Source organism: Gasterosteus aculeatus, chromosome 4 (assembly GCF_964276395.1).
Source record: "Gasterosteus aculeatus chromosome 4, fGasAcu3.hap1.1, whole genome shotgun sequence".
Taxonomy (NCBI): domain Eukaryota; kingdom Metazoa; phylum Chordata; class Actinopteri; order Perciformes; family Gasterosteidae; genus Gasterosteus; species Gasterosteus aculeatus.
Window position 1 is genome coordinate 31,150,484 of NC_135691.1, and position 16,317 is coordinate 31,166,800.

A 16,317-nucleotide genomic window follows, 5' to 3' on the forward strand; every position below is an offset into this window, starting at 1 on the left:
TACCAGTAAAATGTAAACTAATTATATTACACGGCCTCTTAGTGACCAGCTATCGATTTCAACCTTTTTAATGTTAAATGGGATACCGTAAATCAAACTTGATGTAATACACTGTTCCTTCAGTTCCAAATGTTTGGTTGATACCATCCAGGAATACAAATCGACTACCATCCTCTTTGATTCCCTATTAAATTTAAGTATTGTGAAGGTTTTTCCGCTGTAATTTGTGTATGAAACGAATGCCTGGTAGTTTTCTATACAGCCCAGTGGTCCCAAGCGAGTGGTTCAAATCTAATAGTGAGGCAATTTAATTGAATTGGCCTCCATGCATGGATACATTATCTCCTAGGATCTATTGAACTGAGATGTTTCCTACGTCTGCACTGATGCTTGGCTTACATTTCTACAACTCTAACATCACAGTGCATGTTTGTCACACTGAGGCTGGATACGCCTTCGTTTATCCCTTAAATCTCAATGTTGTGACGATAAAATTCGTGGAGAGCCACAGCTCCTCGCAGGCCATCTGGCGTTTGATTACCGACGGACGTTTGGTATACTGGCAGATCAATGATGCACACACCCTGATCACTGAACGCTGGACCGCCCGCTAAACGGCGTGGAATGGCCGAAAATCCGTGAGGTTATTTTAGTAAAGCTGGACGGTACTCAGAAGACATGTGATCTAACAAACTGATTGGCCTCCTGAATCCCCCTCCTCTCCGAGTAACACACACCCCTGCTCGCCGTGGGTCTGGCCGAGCCGGTGTCCAAATGACCAAAAATAAAACGGTGACTAGCTTTCTGCCTTACCTCTTCCATGTTGTCTGTAATGTTTCAGATCAATCACGCCAAACTGCCTTCTGCACATCTCTCTCTCTCTGTCGTGCCCTCTCCAGACTAGCAGTGCCAATGGAGCGCTGTTTCTTGCAGATGGTTTTCTAATGGCGTAGCTCCGGCACTCCGCTGATGGATCACTACACCTCCCGCGGCCAGCCACGCTACTGGTGGCAGCTTTAATGATGGAAGCAGGCGGGAGTGGTAGGGGGCACAGGAAATCAGTGGCGTGTGTGGCAATATGTGGGAATACGTAGTCTTAATGTCTAGCTACAAATGCACATTTTTTCTTACCACTTATGTGCAAAGTGCTTTGTTTACATCTGGTTCCCAAAGAACCGCAACATCTGGACCTTCAGGAATTTAGATATGATGAAGTTTAACAGATGAGATCCGTTAAAAGGCTTACCAACGAATCTAACCGCGGTAAACCCAGAGTTAACTGGATTCGTCCTACGTGATACAGGTGTGAGCGGTGTCTGCTTTCTCTGCAATGGATCACTCAAGCTCTGTTTGGGACGGACCGTGAACAGTGATCAGAATTGCATATCGGCATCTGGGCTCCGGACCATGTTGGAGGGGTTAAATATATATATATCCCACCTGGTCTTTGAAGTTCGAGCGAGATTGGTTCTGCCCTCACGAGTGCAGCAATCTGACCTGTTGTGTCGGAGTAGAGGGCCCCGTCCTTTGACACTCGCACACAAACAAAGAGGGGCCGCGGAGTGCTTGTGCATGTGGCGGTGACTTGTGGGGTCTCCTGCTGACATTTGGGTGGCATTTACGCCCCCTGCTACGGACGAGGATGGCATTTTAAACCGCTCCGGCGGGCCCCTTAATCCCTCCGTGTCCGCCATCGACAGGATGACCGCGCGCGCCTGAGGACGTCTGCCACATTTGGGTCCGCGTGTGTGCAGTTGAAGCCCTCCAGTCGAGCAGAGTTGCCGTATCTCAGTTAATTAGTCTGTAAAATGTTATCATAATTGATAGGGATGATGGCCAGATCTATGGAAATAGTTTAATTGAGTGACTCAAAAGTCCTGAACTTTCTCGCCGAAGGGCTTTATGTAATAGTACCGTACTCTCGCTTGGCTAATTTCCTTTCCATTTAATTCAACTTTTTATCTCGCTTGCTTTCTAATTACCAGTTCTGACTCCAAATAGATTTTTGGACAGAAATTACCTGGGGACGGGTGATCGGGTTGGAACTTTCAGGCATCTTTCCAAGCAATCTGCTGTGTCCCTTTCAGAATATGACTCATTGCCCTTCTGCAAATGTATATGTGGGTGCACGTTGTGGCTGTCCGCATCTGCGTATTAAAACGCTCTTCAGATGCTATCAGCCCGGTAGGTGCCCTGGATTGAACGGTGCTTCACAGCCGATTGAGTCCACAGCTCGCAGCATTAGCTTATTAAAAAGTACTCGCGGTGATGTGCGGGTACTCAATTCGGTGCACGCCCTACTCAAAGTCGCTCCTTGCAGTCCGCGGCCGAGAGAAAGGAGTCAGAGGGGTCGTGCTTTGATGGAGAGCGCTTGGCACAATGGAGCCGGCGCTGCAGCCTGTGGTGAGAAACGACTGACACCACGACTCTGCACTTTATTTCATACTCTCATCAACTCCCCTCTCGAGCGGCACGCACAGAGCAGAGAGCAGGACTTAAAGGTAAACTGGGGTCTCTTTTAAAGACTTTTTAGGTTCTTTCTTTAACTCTTTACGCGCTACTTTTTGGCGTCGATTGTCAAAGGAGACCTCGTCAACTACGAGACTCGGTTCTGCCAAGTGCCATTATTTTAAATAAATGGGAAATCAGAAGAGGTGTTTATTAGGTGCTTATTGAGTGTTGTGCAGGGGAAGACACCCGGCGTCAAAAGATCATCCTGATGTTGTGTTATCACTTTGTTTTTTTTCCTTCAAGTTTGTCACCATATGTTGTTAATTCAAAGACAATGGAAGCAATTACATAGTCTGTTATGATGTTGATCCACTACAGAGCAGAACGGGCCCGCTCCCAGTACTTACACGGAAGCGTGACGATTTGTCTGGTCAGATAAGGGCTAAAAAAAAGAAAAATCAAACATGCACATTCCCACTGTGGCGGATGTGGAAAAAGAGCAAAAAAAGATTTGATCCCCAGAGTTCCAGTAGCCAGGCAGCGGTATTGTATTGTAAGTATTGGCGAAACATAGTGGGGCTCAGAGAGGTGCAGCTATATTAGAATGCAGCGTTGGACGCCTCGTCCCGAGTCTCAAACGCACGTACCGCTGTGCTCCGGCGGGCCCTCGCACTCCCTTCTAATCTTCTCTCGCTGGATTTTTGCTTGGTAAATAGCCCCCTCTTTATCCCTCCCTCCCTCGCTCTAACCAACACCACATTAAAAACTGGGAGAGTAGCTGGGAATCAGGTGAGAGAGAGAGAGAGGATTTTTACACGCCGGAAAGGTCAGAGACGGAGGGATACGAAAGGTAGGGGAAAGAAAGCAACAACAGACAGGAGCGAACAGATGGAAGGGAATGAGAGGAAAGCACAAAGGAAAAGATGATATGAAAAGAAACAGACGGGTGGGGCGAGAATAGAGCGAATAGAGAGTGAGGAGGAATAGAAAGGCTCTTAGATTGCAGGTTTGCGGAGCGTCGTGTCGGCTGCTTTTGGATCGGAGTTGTTCGCTGCATGTGCACACGTGTGTTTACCCTTCATACATCTGCAGTGTGACGCATTGGGGAGAAAATGACCGGCGAGGACGGAAAGGCCCGAGACCACTGAGCAGTGAGGTGTAGCCCTCGGGAACCGGACGGGAAGCCGCTTGGCCTCATTGTCTTTATCATTTTTTTTGAGAAAAAGTCAGTACGTCCGCATAGAAAAGAGAAAACGAAAATACACATGGAATTACTTGAAGTAATTGAAGGAAGGAAGCCGAACACAGATGGAATGTAAAGGAGAGTGAAAGCTGCTGGATGTCTGGTATGACTCTGGCAGGTGCTGCAGCACCGCTGTGTCTTTCTTATTTTATCTCTCTGAACCCCCCAAACCCCTCACAGGACAACACACACACCAACACGCACACCAACGTGATCTAAATACTTTTATCGCTTTCCAAAAGTGATACTTCCCTGTGAGACCCAGCGTTTTTAATCTCTTTATGTCTTACAAGAGCTTGCATGTACAGAGACCGGCGTGACACACACACACACAGATTGGATCGATCGTTGCGGGGGTCTTTTCTCCGGCAATAGAAGGTGGATAAACTCTTTGATTGTGTTTATCCGTCTCATAATGGAATCAGACCCGGTTCCCAGGGCAACCTGTCCAAACAGGCTCGTGTGAAGCAGACCGGCGTCTCGTTGGCATCGGCGCTCAGCAGCAGACTTCTTATGAAGTCGGCTTTGTGGGTCCCTGAGGTTTTAGGTCTGTGTGGGGAGGGAGGGAGACAAATAGCATACTAAGAATTGATGCCTGCTCAGATCAGGGACACAAAAGACAAACATTTCTCTGCCCCTCAGATACGTGGAGAACACACACCCATGGGTATGTCTTTGGCTCTTGTCCAGATGACCCGGTCATAATCACACAGATGTTCACACAGTTCCCATCTCAGAAGTGGGATCAGCGAATGCTCCTCAAATTCCGGAGGGGAGCTGCTGACCCACAATGAGCAGACGCTTTCAGCGCTCAATTCCCCTAATTTCTCTGTGGATTTTTTGGATGCCTAAAAAAGGTGTCAAAGCAGGACTTTCACTACCTGAAATCCTGAAAAAGAAGATGTACAGCGCCGTACTCGGCGTTCCCCATCTTCTGGCAGTGATGTCACAGTGAAAGACAGAGACGCCGGAGATGGGCAATTCGCCGACATCCTGTACCACACACTTCTCCTCTTTTGAATTCAGCCTCTCTCCTTCCCTCCGCCCCCCCCCGCCGACATGAGATGCCACTCTGTGTTACCGTCACATGAGCGAGCGCCAGCCCCCACATCACAGCAGCCTTTGATTGGCCAGGTCTTTCCAGGTCGGTGAGCTGCTGCCTGATAATAACCTTGTTTGATTGCTGGAGCAGAGATGTAATTGATTGATCTGCTCACCCTGTCTGGGTCTCGGCTTCTGAAGTAGCCAGTACAGATGTGTGTGTGGGGAGGGGAGGGTGGGTGTGTGTGTGTATGGGGATGCGTGTACTGGTCTGGAGCTCTAGATAAGCACACACCGACCTTCTACACGGATGCTGACGCGTGCACATGCATACCCACTCACCGCTGTCTGTTGGTGTCCATCACACAGCGGGTACCAGATGATGGAGAGGGCTCAGGGAGTTTGCTTTTCACATCTGCCCCGGATAGCTCCCTGAACAAACCCCCACAAACCAATCAGGGAATTGTTAAACCTCATTGCAATGCTTAAGCTCCCCCTCAGAAGGTTGTACGCACTCGGCGCCTTTTCCTGTGAGTTTCACAGATAGTAAGCGAGCCCGGAGAATATTTGTCTTGTTTGCGTGTGTGTTGGTAAGTCAAGGTCTGCTGAGGTTAGGGTTTGTGTGTCAAATTGTGTAACTGCCCCTCTCTCATAATTCAGCGATTGTTAGGATATCAACATAACCGTGTGTATATATTTGGAAACACACCACATTTTAATTGAGTCAACTTTGTTTTCTATCTAGCTCCCATAGTTTTTTATTTTTTTCCAATTAGAGCTCTGGATGTAAAACCAAATGCGTCTCCCCTGTGCTTAAAATAAATCACGGCAAACCTACATGATGAAGAAGAACCCAAAAACCATGATATGGACGACGCACACATTTTTAAAGATGGATGTTCCCCCCCCTCCCTCCCTCCTCCCTTATCAGCGATGGTTGGATCTCTGACCGGTCATGCTGGAGTCATGGTGTGCTCATTGAGTGTGCAACCAATGGAAAAGAGACTTCTCCTCCCTTCCCCCTGCATGACTTATTTAGAGGCGATGGTTAGTGTAAATGTATATCTCTGAGACAATTGCCCCCTTCCCTCCAAGACTACATATCTTTCCTCCCAGGAGGAACAATCAATGTGGCCATCTATCACTCCCCTTCATTTTGAAAGTCATCCAGAAGAACTCGTTTCCGCATTGGCCCATCGGCTCTCCCGTTTTTTTGAGCGCCGCGGGATTGAAACACTTGCAATAAAGTAGAAAACAACAGTGGGCGCCTCTGTCCAGGGTCGAGGAGTGCAACGCGTTCAGCCGCAGCCCCCCCTGTGTCTGTGATTGGTCACCTCTCTGAGACCCGAGTGGCTAAATTCATCACGTCCACCTTCAAAATAGAGCTCACACCCGCAACAATGACGACTGGGTGGGGAATTTCAGCCGGAGTGGGGCGGCGCAGACTCAATGAGAGGAGCGGACATCAGAAGGAAGGTGGGGAGAGATGGGAAAAGGCGAAAATCCATTATGTTTGATGTTGGTGTCTCACCCTGGCCGCAAATGCTGGTGGAAAAGCCCTGTGAAAATGACATTAGGGGCGTCTTGTAATGTGATTTCAGCTATGTGTGAATATGAGATTTCTAATGGATTTGAGCACATTAGAGCAGTCTTTATCTGTAGTATTTATTCCCCCCTGGTTTCAAATGCAATTTGCTAAGTACGGCGTTTCACTCAGCTCCGGCTCACTAGCTTTCAGGCTGGAAGAGATGTGGGGGAGGATTATGCTATTTTTCTTTTCTTTTTTTTTTTTTTGTAGGGGGGCGCTACATAAAGATATCATGATGAATATTCGATGCAAAGTATTTGTGACAAATCGGTTTATTATAAGGGAGACAGAGAGAGATTATTTCAATAATATGTGCAGAGGTATGCAGAGAAGAGTAGTTTCATCAGAAGCAGGATTGAGTGCCTGTTCATTTGTCTGCATTTCATGTGCACTTATGTCATCTGGGGGACAGACACGCTAGCTTTTAACACTACACCATGTAAATTCCAACACATAATATTAGGCTTTTTTTCTTATAGACGATGGCTAGGTGTGTTGCTGTAGACGCAGCTTGATTTCTCCTTTTGATTGAGCCCGATCAGCTCCTGATTGGTGGAGTCCAGCGTTCTTGCGGCGCTCGACGACGTTGGGGTTAACTTCCTGCGGCGCTTTTTCCTCGTGATGAATGAGCCTCCCTTTTTACAGCGCTCCACCAGTGCCTCGCGGTGCTTAAAAAAGGACCAAGACCCATGTTTGTCATCAGTTTGCCTGACATCCTAATACCCGTCTGAGTCCGATTGGGGTCACGCCATCTCTGATTAACACCCACATTTACGTCTTCCTGCCAGCATTTCCGCAAATTGTCCCAAATCAGCCACTGAGGCCCACTCGGAGGTCTTAATGAGCTAAATTAAGACGGAAGTAATTTAACCCCTGCAGCGCACACACGCGCACACACAGTCACCCCCTGTTTTGGGGTTGGAGATGGAGTGAGGCCATTATGCAAATGTCAGGTGTCAAGTGTAAATGAGATTGGAGGGATGGGAAACAACGAAAGTATTGAATATTACACCGGCTCCCTTGGCAACGGCACCAAAGTAATGAGAGCATTCCGAGACAAACGCTGGAAAAAGCCCCCGTTACACTGTGAGATAGCACCCCCAAAGAAGATTGAATAAGAAGAGGAGGTCCGTGGGGGCCAGGTGATCTAAGAAAGACGAGATAACGCTACCGCCCGCCTGACCCACACCTGGAGGATGCATGAGCAAGGACGGGGGCTTCATTAGTTTCTCAGCTTCTGGTTTGCCGGGTCTCTCTGACAGTTATTATACATTGCCATGAATACATATAGAGGTGGGTTATTTTCCTTTGTCCTAACTCCGCCCCCGCTCACCGTGTGTGTGTGTGTGTGTGTGTGTGTGTGTGTGTGTGTGTGTGTGTGTGTGTGTGTGTGTGTGTGTGTGTGTGTGTGTGTGTGTGTGTGTGTGTGTGTGTGTGTGTGTGTGTGTGTGTGTTATCAAGGCCTTTTCGGGAATGAATGAGATGATGCGAGATCTTGCAAGGAGATCCAATGTTATTTGGATGCAGGTACGGGGACTATTTTTCTCTAGACTACTGAAATGCAATACACAACGTTTGGTGGCTAATACTATTTTGTGCTGAAAGGCAGCTATTTACTTACTATTTATAATTTTGCTCAAGGGTCTAACAACGCCCTCGAACTGTTACATTATTGGACGATAAAGTACAGACTCTCATACCTTTATTGCTTAAATATAAAAAGCATTGTGGCCAATTTTGTTTTTTTTTAACTGAATAGTTGATCACTTCTGCTTTAATGTTACCCATTTGATTCTTTGTCCTCTTTAACATACCAAGGTACATTTTATCAGAAGCTGTCTCCGCCAGACCATAAAACTGACTCTTTTATTCAGAGATTACCTTGGACCACGCAGGCATGTGAGAAATGTTTATTGCAGGTCACCTCATCATCTGTGACACAACTGTTGCATTCTCTCTCTGTCCCTCTCGCTGTCTCTCTGTCGCTCTCGCTGTCTCTCTGTCGCTCTCTCGCTGTCGCTGTCTCCCAATTTATTTCCCGCTTTTTATCTCCCCTCTGTCTGTAGCTGTTGGCTGTGTACTGATTATAAAAACGCCTCATGCCTAATCCTCCTTTCTCGTCGTCTTGTCCCTCTGACTGTGGAAAGAAAAAGCGGCAAGATAAAATAGTCCTGTAATTTTCTGAAACCCTAGATTAGAACCGCCAGTTTGATAATAGAAGTAACTCTGAAAGAAGAACAGGGAAAATGTCACGTAAATGTTAAACGGAGAAAGTTCTCTCCGCATTCACATTTGGGTCTTGTACTAATAAAACCATCTGCATCTTGGAAGGTGTTATTATTCGACGCGTGGTCCCAAATGCTGATGGCAAGCACTCCAGTAACGCCTCATGGCCCGATACACGTTTTCTTTCCCCCTCCGCCTGTGTGGCCGCAAACAAAGCAACGCCTTTTTCGGCTGACCTTTCCAAAACCCGCCATTAGCAAGCAGGAGCTCTTGATTGCGTCCTGCAGACTGCAGGCGACAAAGTGCGTTTCATGGGGGCTGATCGAGATGAAGGCATGCGCACGCAGAATGACACTGTCGTGGTTTGTGAGAATTCTATTAGGAGGAGGAGGAGGAGGAGGGGAAAGGGGGGGGGGGGGGTCCACTTTACCTGGCGTTATGTTACAGCCACAACAGCAGTAGACACACACAGATTCCTCCGTGAGGTGGAGGAGCAACAGTTGAAATAGCCATTTTAACGTGTCAAGTAGCAGGCCGAGGCTACTGTTGAGGGGGGGGAGAGGAAAACTACTATGAGAGATACTATAGCATCTATTTTGTTTACTTTGGTATCTGAAAGGTTGTTAATGGATACCCAACCGTTCTAAAGAAATAGAAACCGAGTGAAGTGCTTAAAATGGCTTCCCAATATCTATTCTGTTCTCAGTAATTATTTGCGGCTTTAATAAATAAACACTATTCTCTGCTGATCAGGGAATTCGTTTGGATTGAAAGCTCTCCTCTCCCCTCCTGACCTCCCTTTGGTCTTCCTGAAGCCAGAAATATTTTATGGACAGAATCTCTACTTACCCATATGGCCAGGTACATGAAAACACATCACACACATCACACACACATACACACACACGTCACTTGAAAGCGAAACACACAAAGTTAAAGGTCAGTGCCCGCTCAAGGTTGTCTCTCTCTCTCTCTCTCTCTCTCTCTCTCTCTCTCCCTTCCCCTCCCCCCCGACAGCCCTTTCAAGTGGACAAACACACACAGACCGAGACATGACACAACAACAAGCAGGGGCTCGGACAGGCAATGAAAGGATCAATGAATAATTTAACCCCCAACATCATATTTCCCCTGGCAGTAATGTATACAGGAAGGCGTGCGCGGGTGCGCGGTTTCTTGTGCACGTCCACCCTCATTCTGCGTGGGGGCCCCCGTATGCGCAGAGGTGGCTATTTCGCCGGTGCAATGTGATGTGTGTCGGTATTTTCCAGAGCTGTAGGTGTGACAGACACACACCGCCCCAGAGCTGACTTCCTGGAATTGCATTTTGTTGGCCGTCTCCAATATGAGACCTGTCGCCCCCGCCTGTTCTCCCCCACCCCCCCCACCCTCCCCGGGCCATGCAAACTGTGATTGAGGCATTTCTGTGAGGTGTCACTATCAAGGCTGAGGGCTTTTTTTGTGTTTCTGTCCATCAGCTCACGCTCGATGGGGTAATAGGCCGGCTTTCATGCCGATGAAGACTTTTACACAATTTCCGTCAGTCCGCCGTCCCAATCTCGCCCCTCTTTGTTCTCTTGTTCTTCCTGTTTTTTCTCCCCCTTCTCGCTTTTTTTTGTGTTGTCCTTCACCTCCACTTTGTCCCCCCCCCCACCTCCCTCCTCTGCCATAGCTCGGGGAGCCCTTCAGTGTATTACAGAACTCTCACCGCTAGTTCTCTTTATGGCACTTTCTCTTTTTAAATTCAATCGGGCTTGAATGGAGCCCCCAGAAGCATTTCAATTTACTACCTGGACGCCACAGGATGGAAAGTCCTGCGCTAACATGAGAGTCTAAATGGGGAGAGAGGCGGGTGAATTAGGTGGGAGAGGGAAGTCTGAAGCATTGCAGTGGATCAGGGACCAGGGGTGACACCAGGGAGGGGGTAGGAGGGGGACTCATTACCCGAATGGGAATGTAAGATGAAGCTAGTTTTTGTTGTCGGTGCGAAAATTGTTTTTATATACGGTGTATAACTCTTTCACCTGTGGCCATTACATCGCTGAGAATATATCGGAAGCATTGCCATTTCCCCACAGCAGTCCTTTTGACCTCACTCGCCTGCTTTCTTCGGGGCAACTTTCCATTCCACTCCCCCGCCTTTGGGCCAAAATAGACTCCTGGTGTCCATCTTCCCCTCCAGCCCCCTTTGTGTGCGCTGTGTGCTGCGGGTTAAGTGTTTTTCTCGGTAGTTTTCAGGCAAATTGAAAAGTGCCTCTGCACTTAGCTCTCCCAGGGATAGTTGCCATTTCAGTCTTGCTGAGTCATTCCCTGAACCCAGAGTGTCCTTCGGTAGCGCAAGAAGACTTTGTCATCACCATCCGCTCTCATTAGAAAAGAGCATTGTGTGTGTCAGTGTTTACGAGGTCAGTGAAGATGGACCGAACACTCATTTAATCATCTTGCTCTATCTGCTTTATCGCTTCTCGGCTCACTGCTCCACTCCACTGTTTAAAAAGTGGTTTGTGTGACTAAACACACAAACCAGAACATCAGTGGGCCAGGAAAAACTTTTAGTGCCATATGATTCTTTTTTACTCTTGCTGTCTTTATCTCTAGTTCTGCGTTAACACCACAACTTTAAATACCATCTTCAATTAGGTTTAAAGCCGCCTTCTTCTTTTTCCTTCTTCTTTTCTTCAGCTTTTGCAGAAACTGAGAAATGACTCACAGTAGGAAAAATACACTTCAACACATTTAATCTTATGCCGCTATATCTCTACCTGAGAGAATCTCTAGGTTTTTACTCCACTGCTGGCAGCTTATGTTATAAAATCATTCCAGTTGTAGAGAATATACTCCTGGACCGCCCTCCTGATTTTAGTTTCATATCTCTGCCATGTGTTAACTAGTTTAAAGCAGTCAGCGCCGAAGAAAAGAATGCAGGTGGGACGCAGGAGATTTCATGCACAGATTTTCTTCTGTTTTATTTGATTTCTGCATAAGCAGAAATCTCGCATGTTTATATTGTTCCGATAATTATAGCCTGATTCTGCCATTAAATCACCCCTCAAATCAGCGTTTGTTTTAGGACAACTTATCTTAGACCAAACTATAAATATTCTGTGGATTTTTTTAGGAAAACAATAAGTCGTTTGATTTAATGTGTGTCGGTTCTTGTATCCTACTCCGTCGGCTTTTGTTTTTAATTACTGACACACTTAAATAAAGCAGTCTCCTTCCCACTGTTTTTTTGTAAATGTCACCTGCGGGAGGCCACTTAATGCTCGGCTTATTAATCAGACTCGTCTTTACGAGGAGGAGACGAACACTTAAATACTTAAAGCCTCGAGCCGAGTACAACCAGACCAGATACAGCATTGTTTCGCACCTGCCCCGCCTGACCGGAGAATGGTGTGTTTGTGCCGAGCCATTGGTGCCGGCCATTAAAAAAACAACCGGCCTCTGCGTCTGAAAGGGGGGCGGTTGAGGGAGCGGGAGATACTTGCACCCATTGACATGCGTGCCACGGGAGCGGCCCCCGAGCACAGCCGTCACCTGCCCGGCCGGCCGCATTGTCGGACAGAAAGCAGCCAATTCAGGTCCAGGAGGCTCCCATCGTGACATCTTAATGGGTCAGTGGCGCATGTGACGCAGCTGAAGCTCCCACAGCGCTTCTCCATTAGCGAGACGGTAAAAGCAGAAAGTAAAGATGTTATTCAAAGTGAATAATGAGTGGGCTTCACAATCCAAAAGGGGGGTAAACACAAAACTTAGTTTTAAGTGCCGCAAACAATTATTGATACAACTGCCCTGTGCTTCTAAATATCCCCATCTATTCATGGTTGGGTGACATTTCCCTTTCCGCAGTGTTAAACATAGAGCAGCAGATTGATCATGAATTCCAAATTTAGCAGCGCACAAAACAAATGAGAACTACAGCTATTTTGTATCGCAGTAGCTGAGCCTCATCACCGCCACGTGTCCATATCCGTATTCACCATTCAGCAGTGACTGCATCATATGAAATTCATACCTGCAAACCATCAGAAATGGGAACGATCCGGTCCACTGAAACTCTGAAGGCTGCTGTGAACGAGAACGAGCCGGCGGCGGACAGGTCTGCACCCCTGCTGCTGTGCTTTCCTTACCTCAGGCAGCGCGCCAGGGGAGGTGTGTGTCTTTGAAACCGTGCACAGCTCGACGGACCTTCATTACACACAATTGTGACTGTAGTAATTCAGAAATAAGCAGGTCATGGATTCAGCTACAACTCACCAGCATGCTGTTACCGTTGAGCTAGTAAACTGGAACTGTGGAGCCGACCACAAGATGGATTGTCATTACTTTACCGTACATTACATTACCACTCAAATTGAGCCAAACACTCCATAAAAATCCATAGTGCAAATCCAGGAATGAACGGCCAACGAGTGATGTCTAAAGGCGGCATCTGTCCTCGCACATCTGTGCGCCACATCTCTACTGCGTTAATATACCTGCACTGCATTAATCTGAGAGAGAAGACTAATGAGAGCCACGGCGTTGGGTGGAATTAGAGAGAGATGAAGAGACAGAGGGTGGGGCGCGCGCTGCGGGAAGATGGAGGAGCAGGCCACTGGCGGCGGTAAGGGGGTGATTTGTCTTTTGCGGCTCTGTGCCGTTGGTGTTGGCGGCGTCAGCTAAACAAGGCCATCTCATTTCCTGTTGTCTGCAGGAAGCAGCTGTCTGCCACCACCACCACCGCCGCTGCTGCTACTCAGAACCCCTGGTCATCAATCTCCCCCGTTTTAATTGGGCTGCACCACACTGCGCCAACACGCGCACACACACACACTCAATGACAGAAGCTGCATGCAAGCATTACACGTGTGGATAGAGCCACTGAATGCACATATGTGGCTAATATACAGATGTGTGCCAGTTTTCCTCTGTGTCACATTAGGCCTCTTTTTTTTTCCTACTTTGGACGTCGTCAATAGTCTGTTACGTTGTGAAGCAGCCAAATGAAATTCCCCTGTCGCTCATGTGTTTTTTTTACCAGTGATTTCCTGTGGACTTCAAGATAGTCATGATTATTATAGGGGGGGGAGCTCACAGAGGATGGACCCCTGTTTTCTGTCCCTGCAACTTCCCATGGCAGTCCTCTCTTTCTCTCAGTCTTTCTTTTGTTCTCTTAAAGCCCCCCACCTCTTTCTCTCCCCTGCAGACAAAAACACAAATGCTCTCACATGTGCAAACACACCGAAAGCCTTCAGCGAGTGTGATGCAGCATCAGGGGCGAGAGAGGGATGTAAACAGCAGGGAGTCTTTTCAGCGGCGTGGGCGCTGCGTGGGAAGACCGTATGCATTTCACCAGGCCCTGATGAAAACACGGCGGTACACTTAATTACCCGCAGTATTGTCGCGTTAAAAACAACAATATACTCGCCCATTTGTTCTGCCACGCACGTGCACGCTCACTGTGCAACAAATCGTGAACAGGCGTCAGATGGCACACACCAACTGGAATCTCAATTCTCTCTCAAAAACATTTGTGATTTAAAAAGAAGGGACTCCAGTGAACTGGTCACAGTGCCATCCAGTGGTGGTGGGGAGGGATTGCGAGGTGGTCTTGACGCATTTATCTGAAATGTGAATTTACGTTTTTAAACAACACGTCTTTGGATGGATTCTTCCTCAAACTGTGAGTTTTATTCTGCGGTTTTAGACGTCTTATTTTGAACGCACTGCTAGATCTGTACTTTGTAACCTCTTCAATTGGTCTTCAGAGATCTATTCTGCGCCTTACACTCTAGAAATCAGTAAACTGTGTCGATCGGAGTCCATATTATTCTAACAAATAATGACTGTGCCGTTTGATAACAATTAAAGGCCGCCATTCTGGCATTAATTGTCTGATCCGATGAAATGAAAGCTAATGTTGGCGGTGCCATAAACCCCATAAAGTGACCCCGTCCATTAAAATCCTTTTTGTGATTTCCAAATCTTTACTAAGCGGCCAGGTGCCTCGAGAAAGGACAATGGTATTAGAATAAGTGCTTTGGAGTGTCACTGGATGTGGCTTAGTAATGTATTGACGTCTGACTGTACATACTAATGTCAGTCCGTGTGTGTGTGCGTGTGAACGTGATTGAGACAAAGACAGAGGGATTTAGTATGTGTTGCGGACAGAGGTACACGTCGCACTTCCCCCCCCTCCCCCCTCTCCTCAGCACGTCCTGTCCTTGGCGTGTGACAGGTCTTTACCGAACAAGCCTTCCTCTCTCTGGTCGGCTGAAATCAAAATTCACCGTAGCTGGGGGCCTTGAGGGGGAGGGCGGTGGGATTTAAGTCCAGAGTCTCTAATCGATCTTCGCACACTCTTATTCCGCGGTCTTTCTGAAATCTTTTGTCTTCATCCCGTCTCTCTTTCGGCACCATTACGCCGCGGCTGCAGATAGAGATGGATGATGGGATCCAAACCCTTTCCATTCGAAGGAGCGTTTTTTTTTTCCTCGGGTTTAGTTTCCGACAGGAAAAGACTTCAGAGGCGCTGCTGTGAAACATTTTTCGTCACTGTCTGTTCTCTATTGTTTTTGTTTTGTTTTGCTATCTTAAAAGAATCAAAACCGTGGCTTTCTCTGAATTATCCAGGAGCCACAGGGTTGCAGGGAGTTCACTCATTAGCCAAATCCTTGGTATAAATACATTCATGAATGTTGTTTTCTCGACGCACATACACACAGAGCATGGCTTCTACAATCATCGAGCTCCAGACCCCAGGTTCTGACATCTGTTTGCTAATGACAGATAATTGCATGCTGTCAAGTGCAATCAAGTGCTGCTAAAGAAACTGGGTTTGCGACTGGTGCAGCCATGTTGGATCCAGACGAAGAAACTGCAGATGAACCCTCTAATTTGAGGATCAGGTCAACCGCGTCGTACGTTTTGCATCGGCGATGCATTAGTTGGGCCTTTGGTCATGAATTGACAGTCTTCTGAGGTGAATCTCTGTAATTGTAGCCTATTGACAGGAGGAACAGCATTCTGTAATCACACGCTGCTTGCAAATAGAAGGATTAATGAATTGTCATTATTGAGTAATCTTTCAACTATTTCTTAATTGATGGATTCATTATTAGGCCTATTAAAAATAATGAACTAAAAAAAAAAAGGAGAAATAGATGGATAAAGTTGCCTTACCGTCACATCAGAGAAAAAGAGCACAAATTCATCTTGGCTGAGCTCCTTTGATGACACACTTTCAAACCATGAATCCATCATATTTTCCAAATGATTTTATTCATAATTTAATCAGCGAACTCTTTCTGCTATCATTACACATCTGTTGTTGCAATTGTTTCTGTATTCAATCACAAATGCATGTTTTCGGCTAAAACAACAAGTCTCATATATAGATATAGATATCAAAGCATCCAGATATCAAAGACCAAAGCACCTTCCATAGTGTCACTGTGTAATTGTTTGGTTAGTAAGACTTACTGGGATTTATTGTGATCATCACTAGCCCTCATTTAGTGAATCAGCCCCGGCACCTCAAAGTCCGTCTTGGTCCTCTTGTCCTTTTTAGCGATTTAGTTCTAATTCCCTTCTCGTAATCCACGCCTACTCTTTTGCCGCACGCATTGGTTTTGAGGCCGGTTGGAAATGTGTGTGTGTGTGTGTGTTTCTCAGGGTGGATAAGCAGATTACTTGAGGTTATTAAGATCTCACACGGAGTGGCGAGTCCACGCTGTGAAGTTGCCGCTGTGTCTCCGCTGCGCTTCCTTTGCGACTCGGCCGACAC

The 16,317-nt window shown here is 47.0% G+C and overlaps 1 protein-coding gene across 1 annotated transcript in view; it reads left to right on the forward strand.

Annotated features, from left to right (window-relative positions):
- The window catches only part of exoc4 (exocyst complex component 4), an 83,965-nt gene that overhangs the window by 33,734 nt on the left and 33,914 nt on the right, over positions 1–16,317 (forward strand). The window lies entirely within an intron of this gene.